The following is an 18,736-nucleotide window of genomic DNA, read 5'->3' as shown; positions in this document are numbered from 1 at the left end:
TGGAGAGTAACGAAGGATAAGCCAGGACAGGTCAGGGGCAGGAGGTCAGGACAACACAGGCAGACAGGCACTGTGAGCCCAAGGAGAATATCAGAGTTCGGAGAGTAAGCTGGATGAGAAGCCAGAGTAGCTTGTTGGGAAACACCAACTTCAACCCCCCAAATTAGCCTGCAGTCCCTTCTTGACCCGTCCCTGCAGAAGTGTCTATTACATTGTTTTCATTCTGCCAGTTCAATCCAACTCTTGGTCCTGGGCCTGGAAATCAGATCCCATGGCACATCAGGAGCCCCTTCCTCATTATCAAAAGGCCAGAAAGAGTTTCGCCCTGAGTGCAAGTGACAGAGACCCCAGGAATCCCCTAAGCACACACATCTGCTTGTGAGAACAATAAAGGGGACAAAGAGCACCGAAAGGGGTGTTCTCCCCACCCTACTCCACCTCCTCTTCCTTCCTCTCTCTCTCTGCGAACTTCATATAAGTAGGCCCTCTTAAAATGTTTAACTGTACCAAGTAAACATAATATATGTGTTTATATACAACCTTGTTCCAAAAAGGGCATCAGGCAACCTTCAAAACTAGACTAACTTACCTTAATTTTAAAAACAGAAAAAAAAAAAAAATGAGAACAAGGGAAAAAAGAGTGGAGCAGTAAATGAGGCATCCACCAGTTAGCAAAAATGACTATCATGAAGTTCTACACGGCAGTTTAACAGTGCGATATATACTTGAAGAAAGCAATAAGGAAACTGCATCTCTTACAAGAGTCACAGTGTTCAGTCAAATATTCTTCCAAGCAAAGTCCCAGCACCGCCTGATAGGGAGACCTAGGACAGCTTTTCCAATGGTTCTTCAGCAAAAGGCTGTTGAGAGACACAAAAGAGCTCATATGTGTGAGAGGTTCCTGTGGCGTTTCTTAAACTCTTCACTATCCCTCGATACAAGCAAAGGACATCACATATATGATTCATTAAAAGACATTAGAAGTTAAAGAAAAGTGCAGCATTCCAAGAACCCAGTGCTCTGATGGAACTGGCGTGTAAGATTCTTTAGAATTTCATCGATGAGCCCTAGTTCTGTTTTCATGAGCAGCTGGGGCAGGCAAATGCTTAGGAAGAACCCCAGAGTGCAACAGTCAATGTCACCAATCAAGGATCCACTTACTATAAAAGTCAGCCAAGCAGAAGAAATCTCAGCATTCGCATAAAAATTACAGAAACTATCCAAGATTCTTGCCTCAACAGATTGCCCCCAACTTCATGCAAAGGCTGTGAGGGTAAACATGTAGGAATGAGCAAGCTTCCCCAACTCTGAAAGAGCTCTGAATTTCTCCACCATGTAGATGGTGAATAGACAACCAAGGCACTGAAGTTCTGCATCTCGCAATAAGTACGGTTATAATTTGCCTTCTTTCTTTAAAGGATTCTGATTTTATATTTTTTAAATAAGACAGAAATTTCACTTGTGAGAGAATATTTACTAAGCCCCAACAAATTTTAGTTTTGCCAAAAGGCCCCTTCTCTACTCTTCTTTTGACAGAACCATCTGCCTTTAATTGACTAGCAAGACCATATCAATACAGATAAACAAAAAACAATGACCAATAAGACAGCAGTAGTACATGGAAAATTAAGAAATAAAAGTCCAGAAAGTAAAAGAGTCATTTCTAGATTAAAATATAGATCGAGACCCTTGAAAAACCATGAGTGGAAAGTTACCAAACTGTGGGTATAGCTCTGCAGTTCATAAAAGATTCATCAGTCCCAAGCAAAAACTAGACTTGTTTCCCAGATCTAGACAGATTTCTGAAGCATAACCTTTTCAAAAATACAGATTTAGTCAATTCCGAAAGCCATTCCTAAATCAGCATCCTGGCTGTTAAACTTCTTTGAATTAAACACAGTTTTCCACTATGGTAGATTCTGTTGTTGTTTCAGTTATTTGCTGTCCTCCCCATAAGAGGATTACACCTCCTGTGCCATGTGACTTACAGAGGCTCCAGATGGAAGAATTAATTACACGTCCTACCCTATTGTTAGCAGGCTTAGCCATGTGACTTGTTTCAACAAACTGGATGTGACTGGAAGTAGCATATACGCAGAAGCAGTAATAGTCATGAATGGACTAGTCGTTTCCTTTCTTGCCCTCATGAGACTATGTCCCAGACTGTGCGGTAGCTCCACAGGCCTGGATCTAGAGCAAAGACCAGCCTTGGAGCAGAGCCAGAGCTGTCATGTAATGTGAACAAGAAATTAAAATATGTTGTTTTAAGCCATTAAGCATCATCTACTCTTAGACATGAAACCAATGCTTCCTTTAAAAAAATGTTTTAAGGCTCAATGAAATATTAATACTCAGAGCAGCCTAATAAAGGCAGATGAACAAGTAGGTTTTAGTGCCAATGAATTTTCATGCTAACCATCTGCATAAGAATACAATAAACTGAAAATAACACTCTGGCTTTTTTAAAGTTTTTACCTTATAAATATGTGCTTTAGGGGGAAGCGGAAAACTTAAGTTACTTGTTTGACCTTTAGAAGATCTTGTTGAAAACAATAGTAGGTTCAAAGAAGATAAGGTTCAAACAGCTCACCCTTCCCCAGGTATGTAATTAATCTCTAACTGATGTGGGGATAAAACAAGAATCAAGGTTATAAACGTAACTGGCATACCAGTCTCCTTGCAAAACAAGGAAATGTAACTGCCTAATATTTTATGGTATGTAGAAACCATTCTTTTCAAAGTCTAGGTCAGATTCATTTTAATTTTTAGTATTAGTCCCTACCTGGAAATCGTAACTCATCAGATATAAGATTTGATGATGCAAATAATTTTTCAAATGATCAATTAGGATAGAACTTAATGAAAATTATTAGATGTCTCTATTTTTTTTTCTAAAAGCCAAAGAAAAATAATGCCCAAAGTTAATATTCCTCTCATAGTTATTCTGATAAAAATATATATGAATTCACCTAAAAACTTAATTTCTGAAGGAAAAATATTCAACACCACCTCTTACAAATTTGTGATGAGGTCCTGGCAAGCTACAAGTCCAGAGAAACTCAGAACATGTACTAAGACTAAGCTGACAAGGTGTCATATTCATAGGTTATAGTAAGAGTCTGTTTAATTGGGAGGAAACAAGTGGGGGAAAAAAAGAAAGAAAAAAAAGGCACACTAAGAAGGTGCCTAATGAAAAGTGAAGGGTAATTCTAAAAAACCCCATTCAGGAATAAACCATTTTCTTCCCACATACATTTCCCCTTTTTGAAAAATCCACCCAGCCTCAGCCTTGGCTGTTCTGTGTTTTCTGTGTGATCCCAGACGCTGACCACAGCTGACAGGACCACACAACAGTTCCCATTCTCAGAGGGGAAAAGGAGGCCTAGGCAAAGCTGATCCACCAGGAATGAGAGAGAGCTAAGAAGAGAGGACCATATGGTACAAAAACTTAGGCTTGAAATGGGATGTCATGATACGCAAGGACTGTAGTGCCATTCTCTACCCAAACGTGAGTTGAAGCAGAGAAAGATGATCTACAGAAAAAAGCCAAAGAATGGTAAAAATGCTAGCGACAAGACATCAGGAGTGTTCAAAAGAAACCATAACTTCCAGCTCTAACTTCCCAATTCCCAGGAAGACCGGCTGGCTATCATGCACTTGAATTTCCACTGGATTCCTTCCAAGAAATTCCTTATTGGATTGGTTGCTATTTGTTTGTTTGTTTTGGTCAAACTTCTTATTGCTGATGCCGGTTTGTTAAAGCCAGTATAAATGAGTTTCTCTTTTATGCAGCCAATAAGCCTTACTACTTTGTTTTAATTTTTGATTTATTTGTAAATGTTTGATCTTAATAAACTTTTTAAAGAATAACACATAAAGTACATAAATCTTAAATATTTATCATGATGAATTTTTTCACGAACGAATATATCCAAATCATCACCACCCCTAGGTCCCTCACCAGCCAGTACATCCTTATACCGACTTCTGTCACCATCGAGTATTTTTGCCTCTCTTTTGATATTCATATAAATGAAATCATACAATATGTATACTAATTTCTGAATTCCTTTACTCAATATCTATGAGATTCATCAAGTTTTGTGTAGCAGTAATTTGGTTTTTTACTGCTGTGTTGTATTTCAATGCATAATCATACCACAAATATTTATTCAATACCTGGCTTGTTTCTATTATGTTTCTATCATTCCATTATAAACATTCTTGTAAATCCTTCTGGTGCACATAAGCACTCACTCCTGTTGGGTATACATATTTGGGAGTATAATTACTGAGTAACAGGATACAAGTTTGTTCAGTTTTATAGATAAGTAAAAGCTTCCCAAAGTAGTTAAACCAATTTACGTATCTATCAGCAGTGTATGAGAGTTTAAGCTTTTCTATATCTTCATTTGGTTGTTAGGAATTTTTTTATTTTAGCCATTTGGGTAGGTTTGTATTGGTATTTTATAATAGTTTTAATTTGTATTTTTCTGATGACTGATAATACAGAATGCCCTTCTGCTCATTTTCTAAATTATATTTTCACTTTTTCTTATTAATGTGTAACTGTTCTTTACATATTCTGAACAAGTTTCTTCTTGGATATATGATATGACTAATATCTTCTACTTCATGACTTGCCTTTTTACTCTCAATTTGTACTGTGGAATGAAAGTTATTAATTGTAAAGAACATGAGAACAGACAACAGTACATGTTGCTGTAAGAAACAGATCAAATCCGCTCCATCCATTAAGACACTGGAAAGACTAGAGATCTCTTCAAGAAAATAAGAGATACCAAGGGAACATTTCATGCAAAGATGGGCTGGATAAAGGACAGAAATGGTATGGACCTAACAGAAGCAGAAGATATTAAGAAGAGATGGCAAGAATACACAGAAGAACTGTACAAAAAAGATCTTCACGACCCAGATAATCACGATGGTGTGATCACTGACCTAGAGCCAGACATCCTGGAAAGTGAAGTCAAGTGGGCCTTAGAAAGCATCACTACAAACAAAGCTAGTGGAGGTGATGGAATTCCAGTTGAGCTATTTCAAATCCTGAAAGATGATGCTGTGAAAGTGCTGCACTCAATATGCCAGCAAATTTGGAAAACTCAGCAGTGGCCACAGGACTGGAAAAGGTCAGTTTTCATTCCAATCCCAAAGAAAGGCAATGCCAAAGAATACTCAAACTACCGCACAACTGCACTCATCTCACACACTAGTAAAGTAATGCTCAAAATTCTCCAAGCCAGGCTTCGCAATATGTGAACCATGAACTTCCTGAGGTTCAAGCTGGTTTTAGAAAAGGCAGAGGAACCAGAGATCAAATTGCCAACATCTGCTGGATCACAGAAAAAGCAAGAGAGTTCCAGAAAAACATCTATTTCTGCTTTATTGACTATGCCAAAGCCTTTGACTGTGTGGATCACAATAAACTGTGGAAAATTCTGAAAGAGATGGGCATACCAGACCACCTGATCTGCCTCTTGAGAAATCTGTACGCAGGTCAAGAAGCAACAGTTAGAACTGGCCATGGAACAACAGACTGGTTCCAAATAGGAAAAGGAGTACGTCAAGGATGTATATTGTCACCCTGCTTATTTAACTTCTATGCAGAGTACATCATGAGAAATGCTGGACTGGAAGAAACACAAGCTGGAATCAAGATTGCCGGGAGAAATATCAATAACCTCAGATATGCAGATGACACCACCCTTATGGCAGAAAGTGAAGAGGAACTCAAAAGCCTCTTGATGAAAGTGAAAGTGGAGAGTGAAAAAGTTGGCTTAAAGCTCAACATTCAGAAAACGAAGATCATGGCATCTGGTCCCATCACTTCATGGGAAATAGATGGGGAAACAGTGGAAACAGTGTCAGACTTTATTTTTGGGGGGCTCCAACATCACTGCAGATGGTGACTGCAGCCATGAAATTAAAAGACACTTACTCCTTGGAAGGAAAGTTATGACCAACCTAGATAGCATATTCAAGAGCAGAGACATTACTTTGCCAACAAAGGTTTGTCTAGTCAAGGCTATGGTTTTTCCTGTGGTCACGTATGGATGTGAGAGTTGAACTGTGAAGAAGGCTGAGCGCAGAAGAATTGATGCTTTTGAACTGTGGTGTTGGAGAAGACTCTTGAGAGTCCCTTGGACTGCAAGGAGATCCAACCAGTCCATTCTGAAGGAGATCAGCCCTGGGATTTCTTTGGAAGGAATGATGCTAAAGCTGAAACTCCAGTACTTTGGCCACTTCATTCGAAGAGTTGACTCATTGGAAAAGACTCTAATGCTGGGAGGGATTGGGGGCAGGAGGAGAAGGGGACGACAGAGGATGAGATGGCTGGATGGCATCACTGACTCGATGGACGTGAGTCTGAGTGAACTCCGGGAGTTGGTGATGGACAGGGAGGCCTGGCGTGCTGCGATTCATGGGGTCTCAAAGAGTCAGACATGACTGAGCTACTGATCTGATCTGATCTGATCTGATGCATCATACCCTGGAAACACTTTTATGAATGGTGAATGGCTTTCACCACCAGCCCTTAAAAGTCTAGCAGTATCTTTCCATCACTACTCAACAGAATTATTGGTCCAGACTACTTCCCAGAAGAGATGTTCAGAGCACAGACTTACGGTACCAAGAACATATCACTTCTCTCCCCATCCCAGTGCCCCCGGAGAAAAATATCCTAACCTCAACAATTTCCCAGCAATTACCAGGAATTATATTATCCTAAACAGCCTATGAAAGCTTCCTTGGCCTGGGACAGCAAATGGAGCAACAGTTTTCTCCAATGATCATATTTCAAGAGAGCTTGGGTAGCTCTCACACATCTATTACCTCATTGATCCTCTCAGCTCCTCTGTGCAGGACCTCTCATTATCTCCATGGTATAAGCAGAAAGGTTATTTTGCTCAGCCAAAATTGTGGAAGAACTTGCAGAGAAGGGAGAAGGGTGGTGGCACTTAATGGCACTGGGGTTTCCTACTGGACCCAGAGCCCTGAGTCCTCCTCTCCCCTTTTTTTTTTTTTTTTGGTCACTGGGTACTGACACTTTTAACTTCTGTGAGGTGCAGGAGTAGGGGGGCAGGGAGGGCCTGGTGTTGATCTGGTATGCAGCTTCTCATTGTGGTGGCTTCTCTTGGGGAGCACAGACGAAGGTGCGTGAGCTTCAGCAGCTGCAGCACACACACTCAGAAGTTATGGCACACACACTTAGCTGCTCCACAGTGTGTGCGATCTTCCCAGTCCAGAGGTCAAACCTGCGTCCCTGGCACTGGCAGGCAGATTCTTATGCACTGCACCACCAGGGAAGTCCATTCCTCTGCCTTGTTACTAGCTCCCAAGGTTCTTCTCTGATCTACTCAGTGCGAGCTGGGATCACAATCCTTTCTCTGTTTCTCTGGTCATAAGCAAACAAAATAGCTCTTTTGAGATTTTTTTTTTGTCCCAGGGAGATATACAGTCAGGAAATACTATATCCTAAATGTTCCTTCCTTTATCTTCCCTCTCTTCTCTATCCTCCTTCTCCCTCCTCCAGTCAAGACACACTTAAACACCTAGGCATGATTATATTACTCTTCCTTTTCAGACACACAGAGGCAAAAACAAAACACATGCATGGCAAGAAGTAGCAGACTTGAGGCTCTAGAGTCCAAGCTCCTCACCATTGCACTATATTGAATCGGGTCCCATCAATGTGACCTATCCAGAAATAAAGGTTAGGAGAAGGGAAAGGAAAGGCTGCCCTGGGTCACTGAGGGTCATGGAGGAAAAAGGAGATGCTCAGAAAGAGACAGTTTCTATGGATTCAGTACCTCCAATCTTGCCTGGGATCCAGGCTAAAATACAGATATTGACATGTGAAGAATAGCCTGAAGTCAGGACTCAAATCAGGTCAAATAACTGGCAAGCACAGTTATTTGGCTAACTTGGATGAGAGGCCAGAGGTAGATTCACAACACACCTTTTCTTTGAAAGTTCCCAGGAAAAGGATTCGTGAACTATATGAACTTCAAGCCCTTAAGTGGTATTTCCTTTTTTTGCTAGCATAGGTGAAAGGGCAGGAAAGTGACTGATTTTTTTTCACTGCACTAAAGCTATTTTATTGAATCTTTAAGGGCTCACTGAGTCCTCAAGGTCTTCTTACCCATTTTTGACTTCAAAAGATGAACCCTTGGCAGACTCTGCCCCAAAACAGGCAAAATTGAGCCCAGACACAGTAGCTCTTTATTTCTGAGTGAGAGATAGTTTGGTTCTCTAGAAGGTGTGAAAAAAAAAACAAACACAAAAAACCTGTATGAGCACAAGGGATTTCACCAAAAGAAAACAAAGTCTTTCCAATTAGCTTTTCCTGGTTTCCAAACAGTAGCCTTTTGTTTCCTGAGGTTGGCTAAAAGAAACCTTAAAAACAAACAAAAGAAACAGTTCTCTTTCTCTATTAGCCTAAAAATTGATTAAAAAAAAAAAAAAAAAACCTCTCTAAAAAGGTCCATGAAATGTGGGGAAGATAAGTTACAGTAAGTACCTTCATGTCTCTAAGTTCATACACACAAAAGGTGTATGTGAAAGAGGAGCACTGGAGAATCAACACCTGACTCACATACACACCTGGCTGCTGCTGCTGCTAAGTCGCTTCAGTCGTGTCCGACTCTGTGTGACCCCAAAGATGGCAGCCCATCAGGCTCCCCCGTCCCTGGGATTCTCCAGGCAAGAACACTGGAGTGGGCTGCCATTTCCTTCTCCAACACACCTGGCAGGTGGGGTCAAATCTTATTAGGAGAAATCTCTTTATAACCAAACTGTTTAAATTTCAACAGATAGAAGCATGAAATTCCTGATCATCTACAGGATAGGTTACTATTCAGTGTGCACCTAAAACCACTATAAAAATTAATGAACTGGTACCCTTGTGCAGATCCGGCAGCCCTAGTATGTCACTGATGAAACTATACACATTCATTCAACATATACTGTTGAGTGCTGACAAAGCATAACTTGGCTACTCCACAAAAAGCCCCTTTTGTTCCTCAAGGCAGTGTCTCCACACTGTCTGCCACCCACACAGTTGTCATTCCCAACGTGGAAAACAATTCTCAGACTCCAGTCTGAGAGCAGTCACAACTGCTCGCCTTTCCAGTCCCTCCAGTAAAAACATACCAGAACACAAGTAAGTTCACATGACTTCATTCGAGGACTAACCTTGAATTCTCTCAGCATTAAAAAAAAAACTAAACAATATACACAAACTTTCAAAGCAGTGAACTATTTGAGTTGCTTCTCTCAATTGTTAGTGAAACCTTGCCAAGGCTGACAAACTTTGAGTTGTAGTAAGTAAACCCCAATCTTTTCTCTCCCAGCCTCCTCTCCTTGATAGGGATTCAGCCAACTCTCCTCCCACTCCTGAATCATAACTTAGAAAGGAGATCAAAGGGTGATGTTTCCGGAGGCAGAGAAATCTTCTTCTGCCCTCAAGGTCAGAAGCCAGCATTCTCCAAATACCCTTCAGGTTATGCCGCACAAGATTCAACCCTGCCAGAAAGAAACCAAACAGTAGCCACAAATACCTTAAAAGTATTTAAGAACAACAGTGTCTATCCCTTGGTCAGTATTACCCCTAGTAATATTTAAGGGAAGACAGAACGTTGAATAAGTTCAGAACTAGGCTGCATTCTAAAAGAGGCATACAATCCTTAAAAACAAACAATTGGGAAGATAAAACAGATGCCCTAAAGAGAAGAAGGATGAAATTTCAAAAGGCCAACAGAAAATAAATCAAAACAAACTCAAGCCCACCAAGTCATATGTTAAATTTCATTGAAACTACTTACTTCATTTTTAAAGAAATGGCAAAAACTTTCAGCATGGACACTGAAGCTTTAGAGTATCCAATTTATCCTTGTGTTGACAACCCCTGTTTTTCCTTAAAAAAAAAAATGCACCAAGAACTCAAATCTTCTTTTATATTTTCATGTGGAAATCTAATTCCTGGCCAACTACAGAGCATGACTCAGGCAAATCCCCTATAAAAATGTCACAGTGAATGGCAAAAATCAATAGATTGATTTTACAAACTAGAAAAGTTGAAAGATTAAGACAACATGAACAAAATTTCAGTCTTTCTATACACCAAATACTTTTATTCTCAGAACCAGTAGAGTTTATTCACAAACTTTCATTTTTTAAACTTTTATTAGTAGTAAATCTCTTGAGCAGTATCTCCCACCAGTTAAAAGAAAAAACTCACAAGAAATGAATTATACAGCAAGGAGAAACAGAAAAGCTGGACTGGTTTAAAAAACTGATACAAAGTCTCAATTAATTCTTTAGCTGGCCTGACTTTTCTATCTCACTATGCTGTAAAACAAAAAGAATAATGAACCATCTTTGAGGTGCTCATCTTCATAAGTCATCTGGGGAATTCAATAACACTCATTTACCTGAATAGCTAAAAGAGGAGAACAGACAATAACAAGCACTGGCAAGAATGCAGAGCAACTAGGACTCACGTAAACTGTTGGAAAGGTAATTAATAGAACCACTCTGGCAGTGTCGGCTACAGTAAACTGCATGCCTCAGCAATTCCACTCCTAGGTACTTATCCTATCAGAAATGTATACATATGTTCATGAGAAAACATGCACAAAGTCGTTCATAATAACAGTGTTCATATTAGTCCAAAAATAGAAACAACTCACTGTATATCTCCAGTAGGATGGATAAACAGTAGAATATTCACACAATGGGACACAATAAGAAATGAAAATAAACAACCCATAGCCATATGAAACAGCATGGATCAATCTTACAAATATGACACGGAGAGAAGCCAGACACAATAAAGTATTTGCTCTGTGACTCTATATGTATAAGAAAAAAATCTGACAAAAGTAATCAATGATATTAGAAGGATACCCTTTGGGCTAGAATAGTGAATCAAAGGGACTATAATACAAAGATGATCAGCTTGGGTCTATGGCTCTATGGGAAGGCAGGCAAGGGAGTATCTGGTAGAAAAGTGAGTCAAAACATCACATAATATGGACAATTCCAGCCCCTAAAAAAAGCTGCTCTTAAACCAGCAATTTTTATAGCAAAGAGCAATTCTGTTAAGAGGAATACAAAAAAAGAGAGGTACTGGAGACAGAGAGGGAAAGGCATGGGGAGAGGAGGAAGGATGAATAAATTCAGGATGAATAAATTTGATTTCTACCTATGCTCTAATTATTTTTTCATATTTTCCCTAAGATCAAAGGGTAAACAAGTCAGAATTACCAATAGAAATCAGAACAAAATAACCAAAAATGCAATGCAATCAACAAATTTAAGTTTTTGCCTCTAATCAAGCCAAAAATTACATAAACTATCAAAAGGAGTCTTAACTTCAATGCATTAAATGGAAACCAACAAGAATAGAAGTTCCTTTTGTATGCTTCTCAAGGGATTAGATAATTATAAAAATGTATTAGTATGTCTCCTGAGACTTTAAGCCCCATTGATCAATTCCATTAACTGAAGTGTTTTTTGTTTTGTTTTGTTTTTTTTCTGGCTGTGCTGCAAAGCTTGCAGGATCTTAGTTCAATCAGGGATTGAACCCAGGCCCCAGCAATGAAAGTGCCGAGTTCTAACCACTGGACCACCAGGGAGTTCCCCAAATGAATTTTTTTAAAAGGGGAAAAAAAAAAAAAAAACCACCCTACAACAGAACTACAGGGTTCCTGACACTGTCTGAAATATATCTCTTTCCAATTAACTGATTGCTTCCATAACGAAAGAAACATGAGGATACTTAATTTCTGACAGGCTTTTCTGATGTATATACCTGTACACTAATAGTTAACAGTGTATCTATTACAAGATTCTTCATCAATGAGACTATCATTTGCTTCCAGCATTCATACTTTAAATGCAAAGCTGAAGGAAGGAAAAGGCAAAAGATTATCTGAGTTTAGAAGCCAAAGAGAGAAAATTAAAATTGCTGTATTGTATCACCTGCTCTGCTTATGCAGACTACATGCTAACAGGCAATTCACACATCTAGTAGCTGGTGTGTTTTCATAAGAGCCTCACTGTCAGGCATCCTCCATTCAAGACAGTTCTGTTGTTCTCTTTCACTGCCCTTTCCAATACACACGCACATACACACACACACACTCCAACAAACATGAGCTTGCCACCTCTCCACAGCCTTATCGAGTGTGGAATGCTTTATTTAAAATTACACAGGTAACTGAAAAAGGAGAACTAAAATTAATAAGATAAAAATAATAGGGTACCTAATAAATAATGGGAAGCAAAGGGGAAAGGAAAAAAAGAGAGGTGGGAGGTAATACAAATTCCACTCCTTCCTTAGCAGGGAGTTAATAGCTATAGTTAAATTTGTGAACTCAAGTGTAGACTGTGGCAGCTTAAAAAGCAAGCTACACATTCTTTGACACTCTTCCCACCAAGTGGCTAGTCTAGATCCCCTCCTCTTCAGTCTGAGCAGGCTTAGTGACTGACCCAATCAACAGTTTGGTGAAAAGGAAGTTATGTAACTTCTGAGATTCGTCATAAAAGGCCAAGGAGATTCTAACTGGTTCACTTGAGGTACTCATAGCTCAAGTTAATTGTATGTGTCCACCTGGAGGGTGTTTTGGGATTAGATTAACATTTCAATTGCATTCTGGGTAAAGCAGATTGCTCTCCATAATATGGGTGGGCCTCACCCAATCAGTTGAAGGGTTGAATAGGACAAAAAAGCATGGCCTCCCTGAGCAAGAAGGAATTCTCCAGCAGACTGCCTCTAGTCTTCATCTGCAACATCAGCTGTCCTGGAGGCTGCTGGTTCACACCACAGATTTTGGAATCACCAACCTCCATAATCATGAGCCAATTGCTTATAATAAATCTTTCTATAAATACATGCACATCCTATTGGTCTGATTCTCTTTAGACCCTGATTAATATCTGGGGAAAGCTGGTGGCCATGTAAGTAGTGCAACTACCTGGGGCCACCATGCTGAAGTTGCCACGTGTAGGTATTCCAGTCAACAATCAATGCCACGCCCAGTCTTCCAGCCAGCCTTGCCAAGGCACATGGCAGGAAAGTAAAGCCTTCCTGGACCTTCCAGCCCAGCCAACTGACCAGCTGCATGATACAGAGAGATTCCAGTCAATGCCTCAGGAGGAGGAGAAGCCAGCCCCTACCTGCATCCTCGATCCATGGAACACATAATACTATAAAACAACTGTCTAATAAGCCACTAAATTTTAAGTTCAATGATAACCACCAAAAGAACTAAAAACAGAAATAGTTTACGGTTATCACACTGGAGAAGAGACTGTAGCTGAGCTGGGATCAGAAAGGAGTAAAGGGTTTTAGTTTTCATTTTAAACACTGTTTTGTTATCTGCATTATTCTTATTATGTACAGATATTCCTATAGAAATTCAAACAATTTTAAATTAAAGAAACAACAGCAGCAAATATGTTTAGCACTTACTGTGTACCAAATTTCAATGTGCTCTCTGTGCTATGTTTTAACTAATTTAATACTCAAAATAACCCCATGAGGGGAGTGCTTTTATCATCTCTTTTTAATAGATGGGAAATTGAGACACAGAGAGATTCAGTAACTGTATGAAAGGTCACACAGCAAGCAGCAGCACCTAGACTCAAACTAGCCAGTCTGGATCCAGAGCTACAACATTTCCACAAAGACTACTAGGCTGGTTCGGCAGTCACAAAGTCATTAGACGAAGGGCACAATCTGAAATTGCCATTCACCTGGGTTTCCAAGCATGTGACTAACAATGCTATCATGTGTCAAGCGCTGCTGGACTTCCTTGCTTCTTCAAAGGCTATGAGCTAAACTGAAATGCCTTTTACTCTAGTCCCCACCTGTACACATTCTTCAAGGTTCAATCTCCCTAAACATCACCCAAATCTCTCTCCTCAGTGTTAATTTCCCCTATATTTCCAGTGAGCCATTTTATCAGATATTTCCATCTTTCTGCCTCCAATTCAATTTTGTATCTTTACATCTCCCCATCTGCTATGAACCAAATGAGGGTCTTCAACTCTGAATTCCCCCACCAGGGCCTTGCATAAAATAAAAATGTAATTATCACTTATTAAAGCTCACTGACATTCGTTTATTCTAAATGAAAGTTAGTGGAGCAGCCTTAACCTTAGAGAAATTTTCACTGAATTTTATTTGAGAGGAAAGAGGGAAGAGAGGGGTTAAGCACAATTCTACTCCTCAGTATATACCCTAAACACAAATTTGTGTTGTATATCAAGTCATACAATACAATGTTCAAGTCACACTATTCCCCATGGACAAAATTTGGAAACTAATCAAATGCCCATCAACCCTAGAATGGATAAACTGTGGCACAGTCACAATGAAACACTGGACAGCAATGATAATGACTGACTACAGCCACATGCAACAACATGACAAAGTATCACAAACATAATTTTGAGTGAAAGAAGCCAGATACCAAAACCAAAACAAACAAGAAAACCACATAAACATACTATATGATCCCATGTATATAGATCACGAGGATAGGCAAAACTAACCTATGGTTGAGACAGTAGTTACCTCTGGGAAGAGTGTATGACTGGAGGAAAAAAGCATGGCAATGCTCTGTATCTTTATCTCAGTGCTGGTTATAAGTTTATGCTCACTTCGTGAACATTCATCAAATTATACACTTAAGATGTATATGTTTCTTACAGTTCAACTTTAAGAATTACTTTACAAGATGCATAAGCCAAGCCACCATGTAGCAGGCATAAAACACCTTGTAACATTTGAAACCAACTTGGCTTAATTTGATTTGAGGGCAGAAGAGAAGTACAGTGGTTGTTGCTTCAACTCTGTTCACTGAAACATGATTTTTAGAACGTGCACAAATAGTCCAACAGAATGCCTAAGTGAACTGTTTGAAATTTCTCACTGAGATCCCCTTTGCTGCTTCTGAAATGTGCTCACTCTTCTCCATTTTAACACACTTCAGCTCCCACAAGTACTCCCCTTTCAGGCTTTCTCCAATTCTTGCCTCAATTTCTTGAATTACCTCCTACTAGACCCTTTCCCATCCTCTTCCTCAGACCAGGAGTAAATGCATGAGCACAGTAGCTCAGGGCCTATTTGAGAGCAGATGCTCTCTCACTGGCTTCCGTGATGGTTCAGCAGGTAAAGAATGGGCCTGCAACGCAGGAGACATAGGAGATGTGGATTCTCAGCACTCATGCAGGCAGGCACCTTCTCACCAAATCAATCCAAGTCTCAATGTAACCATCCTAGTGGCTATTTGCCTGTGGTTTCTTTCTTTAGGGACAGTGGATACTTTAAAACTATTTTTAAATCTAGAGTCCTTTTTTTCCCCCTAACACCTCCCCCCAAAACAAACATACACATAGCACTCACATGTGCCACAGTGATTTGTGGACTTGGCAAATCTAAAGTGCAGAAAGTGTGCCCCACCTACAGGGATAAAATGCAGTCCTAATTTGTGTGTTTTTAAAAGAGGCAATTATTCCTCTACTGGAAGCCTCTCCTTTATCCTTAGATACTGTAATCTCCAGAGGACAATGTCCAGAGGACAACCCATTCTTAATTTTTCTTCCACTGCTTCAGCAGCAGCACCTTTTCCCAAATCTACTAACTGAAAAAGGACTGAAGTTAATAATCTGTCCGTTTTCTCATTCAGTTTCCATCTTGAGAAAGCTTCACCTTAGAATGAGAGTGGGAGGCTGGGGGAAGGGGAGTGGGGAATAACTGATTAATGCGGAGGGCTACTTCGGCAGGTGATGAAAATGTTCTGGAATTAGACAGTAGGGATGCCTGCACAACTCTGTGAATATACTAAAAAAAAAAAAAGTAAATTATACAATTTGGGTAAACTTATGGCACATTTATTATGTATCAACTTTTAAAATAAATAAAATGTGGGAAAGCCCAACTTTTCTGTAGAGAAAGTTGGATGAAGCGAGCAAATAGCAGATGGACAGCTAAGTACCACCTAAAAACCAAGCTGAATAAATTCACGTAATTAAAAATGAGGAAACTAGCCCTGACTTTCCATTCAGCTCACAGATGGATGGGATGAAGCTGGGGCAAGAAAGTGCACAATTACAGAACTGGGTGGTTAACTTTCCTTGTTGGTCTCCGAGCGTCTGTCTTGATATAATACTTCATTAATTAATTCGACGAGACGAACCTCAGCAGAGACCATGTGCAGACAGCGAGCGCTGGGGGACGCCACAGATTGTTTCTAAGGCTCACTAGACAAACCCCTCTCCAAGCCACCCCGGCGCAGCACAGTTCTTGCTGACTTGCAGGACCCGCCGCGAAGAGTTGCCTCGGAGTTCCACACGGACCGGGTGGAGAAGAACGGTCAAGGGGAGGACGCTGCTGGGGCCATGGGAAGGGGGAGGAAGGCGAGTTGAGGGTCCAAGTCTGCTTAAGGGCGCTCGCAGCCTCCCTCGACGACCACCAGAAGCCCCTGGAGACTCCAGAAACCCACGCTGTCCCGGCGGGGTTCGACTGGCCTCAGGCCCAGGGCGCCCACACCCCTCCCCCACCCCCCGGCCCCGGCAACCTCGGCCGGAGCCATCTCCGAGTCGGTTGAGGGCGACCGAGGCCACCTGCCGCTCCGCCGATGAGGAAGAAAGTGGTCGACCGCCACTCCCTCCAGCGGAGCCGAGCCGAAAACTTCTCGGGGAGACGCCTCGGAGAGCTCTCTCACTCGATCCCGGACTAATGAAAGGGCCCCAGGGGCACCCAGGGCCGTGCTTCCCGACCCGGGACGCGTCCGCACCCTCCCGCCTCCTGGCCCGGCTCGGACTTTCCCGCTGACCCCGAGCCGGGCGCGCAGCACTCCCCTTCCAAAAACCCCCGAGCCCCTCCGCCACAGTGTGCAGAACCCCGCGAGTTGCGGGGCCGCAGGAACCTCTCGGACCCCATCCCTAGGCCCGTCCTGAGGCCGCTAGGGTAACCCGGCAAGAGAGAGCCTGCGGGGGGCTGCCCTCCGCCACCGCCACGGCCGCCGTGCGCCCCGGCGCGCCCCAAGCTGGCCTGACTGGGCGTGGAGACCAACAGGGGCAGGGTCGGAGCCCCACGCCCCCGGCCAACCCGCCCGGAAAGGTGGCGCAACGCAGCCCTCAGCTCCACTCACCTCCAGCAGCTCCTCTCAACCTGCCGCGCGCGCCGGCGGCTCGCTGCCTCGCCCGCGGCTCCCGGACCTCGGAGAAGGGGGCGGGGCGCAGGGGGCGGAGCCGGCCCCCGGCTAGCGAGCGCCAGAATTAAACCCCGAACGTACCAGCGCTCAGCTGCTACCGCAAAGGCAAGGAAGCCGGGGAGACCCGCAAGCCTCCGACTCCCGGCGGGAAACGGCTGCGGCTGCGTCCCGCAGCGGGACGGAGGGACAGCTCCGGCCTGCAAAACCCCAGACGGCTCCCGGGACCTCAAGGAACCCCGGCTCTCGGCGGCCCTCTCTTTGTACCCGCGCGAGCCGGCCGGCGGGCAGACTCCAGTGCGCCTGCGCGCCGATCAGACTCCACCAGGCCCACGGAGCACCTTCGCTCACCTCCACCGCTTCACCCCGGTCCGCTGGCTTCTGCCCCGCAAGCAGCAGGCAGAGCCGCTCCTTCCGCCCCGGCACGCTCCTGCGGCAGCTGTGTGTTTACTTTCTTTCCCCGAGGGAGAGGAAAAAATCCATCCCCAGTGAGACGTGCGTCAGTTCGATTCTATCAGTTCTTACCCGGAGGGGTACCTGGCCGCGGGAGGCTGGCACTGTTAACACGCCGGCTTAGCACCCTTTACTGGCCCCTCCCTCCTCACCGCTAAAGAAATTGATTAGGGACTGTCAGCTTGTTTCCTGGCCCCTGGTGACAGCGGGATTCTGGAGCATGCAGGGATCTGGTTTTCTGCAAGTGCCTGAGCTGGACGAGCCGTGTCTTCCGTGCGTTCGCGCCGGCTAGGCTGCAGGACCGAGTCCTCAGTGAAAAGGAGAGAATGCACGTCCAAAAGGGTGTAGGTGTTCTGAGGACTTCAAATAAGACGCAGTGCCTGGGTAGGCAGCTTAGAAGCGAACTAGGAAGTCAGACACTCTCAATCCGTAGCAAATTAAGCGGGTGCAAGGGAGGCTGTGACTTGAGTCTTCTTTCAAATTGAAGATGGTTTGAATAAACAGGACGGGAGGACCAACAAATATTACCAAGAAACACTAATGCCAGCTCTCCAATCACTGATTTTTCTTAAGCTCGGGGCGGGGCAGTTCACCCACTAAGGTCTCCAGCGCAGCACACCTCCCAGAGGGGCTTTCAGTTCAGTCGCTCAGTCCTGTCCTACTCTTTGCGACCCCATGAATCGCTGCACGCCAGGCCTCCCTGTCCATCACCAACTCCCGGAGTTCACCCAGACTCAACGTCCATCGAGTCAGTGATGCCATCCAGCCATCTCATCCTCTGTCGTCCCCTTCTCCTCCTGCCCCCAATCCCTCCCAGCATCAGAGTCTTTTCCAATGAGTCAACTCTTCGCATGAGCTGGCCAAAGTACTGGAGTTTCAGCTTTAGCATCATTCCCTACAAAGAAATCCCAGGGCTGATCTCCTTCAGAATGGACTGGTTGAATCTCCTTGCAGTCCAAGGGACTCTCAAGAGTCTTCTCCAACACCACAGTTCAAAAGCATCAATTCTTTGGTGCTCAGCCTGCTTCACAGTCCAA

At 42.9% G+C, this 18,736-nt stretch overlaps 1 protein-coding gene across 2 annotated transcripts in view; it reads right to left on the bottom strand.

The window, feature by feature from the left end:
- The window catches only part of KANK1 (KN motif and ankyrin repeat domains 1), a 214,971-nt gene extending 197,656 nt beyond the window's left edge, over positions 1–17,315 (bottom strand). Inside the window, exon 1 of one of the 2 annotated variants that reach the window (XM_070375808.1) lies at positions 17,187–17,315. The gene's annotated coding sequence lies outside the window, so the exon portion shown is untranslated. Of the gene's footprint in view, positions 1–759; positions 782–17,186 lie in introns of those variants that run through there. The other variant, XM_070375813.1, reaches the window with a different exon arrangement.
- Between the last annotated feature and the right edge of the window lie 1,421 nt (positions 17,316–18,736).

The sequence above is a fragment of the Bos mutus genome, chromosome 8 (assembly GCF_027580195.1).
Source record: "Bos mutus isolate GX-2022 chromosome 8, NWIPB_WYAK_1.1, whole genome shotgun sequence".
Classification (NCBI taxonomy): Eukaryota; Metazoa; Chordata; class Mammalia; order Artiodactyla; family Bovidae; genus Bos; species Bos mutus.
This window is presented reverse-complemented; position numbering and strand designations above follow the sequence as displayed.